The sequence below is a fragment of the Pseudochaenichthys georgianus genome, chromosome 21 (assembly GCF_902827115.2).
Source record: "Pseudochaenichthys georgianus chromosome 21, fPseGeo1.2, whole genome shotgun sequence".
NCBI lineage: Eukaryota > Metazoa > Chordata > Actinopteri > Perciformes > Channichthyidae > Pseudochaenichthys > Pseudochaenichthys georgianus.
The window spans coordinates 14,105,248-14,107,984 of record NC_047523.1 but is presented as its reverse complement, the minus strand read 5'-3'; positions in this window follow the sequence as shown (position 1 = coordinate 14,107,984).

Below are 2,737 nucleotides of genomic sequence, written 5' to 3'. Positions count from 1 at the left end.
TCTTCCCCGTCTGGAGGTTGAAGTCTCCGAGAAGTACAGCGGGAGGGCCAGTTTCAGGGATGTGTGAGAGGAGATGATCTAATTCATCCAAGAAGTCCCCCAAGGCTCCTGGTGGACGGTAGAGAACAACAATGGTCAGTTGTATAGGATGGGTCACAGTGACGGCATGGAATTCAAAGGTGGAAGGAGTGAAGTTAGGTAGCTTGAAGAGGGAAAAGCTCCATTTGGGAGAGAGCAGGAGACCAGTGCCACCTCCTCTGCCAGTGGGTCTGGGTGTATGGGAGAAGGAATATGCTGTGGAGAGAGCTGCTGGGGTGGATGTGTTGGATGGAGTAATCCACGTCTCAGTGAGAGCAAGGAAATCCAGAGACTGCAGGGAGGCGTAGCCAGAGATGAAGTCAGCCTTAGGAACAGCTGACTGGCAGTTCCACAGGCCGCCTGAAACTAGGTGCTGGATCTCAGTGGAGCACGTGGGATAGACGAGAGCGGGCCGGTTATAGCGATTAGGAGATACACGGGGCCAGTGATAATTGCGAGAAGACACATGAACAGGAATGGAGAAAATACACATGATTATAGCATGAGGGGCTAGAAAGCTAAACAAAAGAAAAATAAGAATAAGACACCAGTGATACTTAGCTCAAATTAGAGTAGGATTTGCCTCCTATTTGCCACCCTCGTGACTCCCGCAGGACTCCAATGTCTTCGGCTGTCTGACGCTGCCGCTGACGCTCAAGAAACAGCTGCCTAAATGGACGCCTGATTGCTGAGTTCTCACAGCTAAGGTGCCACGCCCCTCTAGTTAGTTAACTCTCTACAGCTGATGGGCGACAACGCAGAGGGGTGCGGATTTAAATGCAGCCCAGACAGAAACTGGACGCAGTGACAGTTTCACGTGGTCAGATCTGAGATTTAAATTCTCTCAAAAGTGCCCTTTTAGCTACAACAACTACATGTACATTAGTTAGGTGCTTCAGGAGATTGGCATTGCTGTTATTCGATGTGGACAATGCTTTCTGTCCTGCACACGTTTACATTTGACCGTAATATTGTTTGCGTCCTTTATCCCCACAAATTGAAAATAGTGGTTAAATCTCCAAGTTGTAAATGCGCTGCTGCTCTCGCTGATACTTGCTTCTGCCATTGTGTGTGTGTGTGTGTGTGTGTGTGTGTGTGTGTGTGTGTGTGTGTGTGTGTGTGTGTGTGTGTGTGTGTGTGTGTGTGTGTGTGTGTGTGTGGGTGTGGGGTGTGTTGGTGGTGGGCGTTGCTGTGTTTGTGTGTGTGTATTTTCCCCATAAGGCAAGACCCGCTCAACTCTGTCTCTGATTGGCTTACCCTGAAATGTTACCCCGCGGTTAATCATCACTCCTCTCTGGTCACTTTCACTTTTCCATGGTGCTGTGAGAGGACATCGCTGTATTCGCCTGTTACATCCGCAGGGAGATTTGGTTCAGTTGGATCACATAATTTAACGCAGTAACGCACCCATTTAAATCACAGTAACTATAACGGCGTTACTGAATGGGAATAGGTAACTAGAAACGCTATTAGTTACCGCAAAAGGTAGTTGCGTTACAGTAACGCGTTAGTTTGTAACGCGTTAGTCCCAACACTGTTGCTTATTGAAACAAGCAAAACAAGCCCTTTGAATTTCAAATGACATAAACAGATGCATACAAGAGGATTAAAGCCACATGAGGTTATTTATTTTGTATCTGGTCAAAAGACATTGTCAGTCAGAATGATTGGAACAAATTAAGAATTCAAAAAGTCATATCTGAGAACAAAAGTCTGAATATGAGATTAAAGTAAGAATTCAGACTTGTTTTCTCAGAATCCTGACTTTAATCTAAAAAAAAAAAAAAAAACCTTTCAGTCAGATCACAAACATGAAGACCAACAGTAAAACAGCTACAGCATAGAGAATAAGATGAGCAATTCCTGTCATTGATTTTGGAATATACCACTGGTAGTTTAATCAGGGAGGTCATGTGAGCCAATCAGGATGTGAGGGCTTTTTAGACTCCACTCATGGTTAGGGTTGGGTACCGAGAACGGAGTCGGAACCGGTTCCAACATTTCGATTCCAACGGCATCATTTAGAAATGTGAATTTCGGTTCCGCTTTTCGATGCCTGAGTAAATGTTTCTCGCCGCTCTCCGTAGCCTACTGTATGACTGCGGCGGGGCGGGAAATGTAGCGTTGTATCTACATTTCCTACAGCGTAACCTGAGACCAGGGCCGGCCCGTCGCACTGGCGTTATAGATGTTCGCCTAGGGCGCCAGATCTGTGGAGGCGCTGCGCTGGCAGCTCTGGGAGGGAAAACAAAATGTTATTCTGGGAGTGAGGATGTGTTGGATCAGAACTTGGTGCTAGCTGCTCAAACGGAAGAAGAAGATGTTTCTACAATGATGTGGAGGAGAGTCCTCTCCAGTCAGACTGAGGCTGATAACTACAGCTCAGTGAGGTAAAGGACTCCGAGTGTTTAGATAGTTCACTTTAGTCTAAGTTATCTCAGTGGGTCTCAAACGTTTTGATCACAATTTATGTAAACACATATTTCCAAGGCACTCTTTTATAATTATTGGGATAAAACAGGTTTGAAATCATTCCAATGTATACTATAGGACAGTAAACCAGACATATCGTTTTAAACTGGAGAGATACAAAAAATATGCATAAATAAAATAGTAAAATAAGATATGAATGAACAACAAAAATAAAATACGTTACATG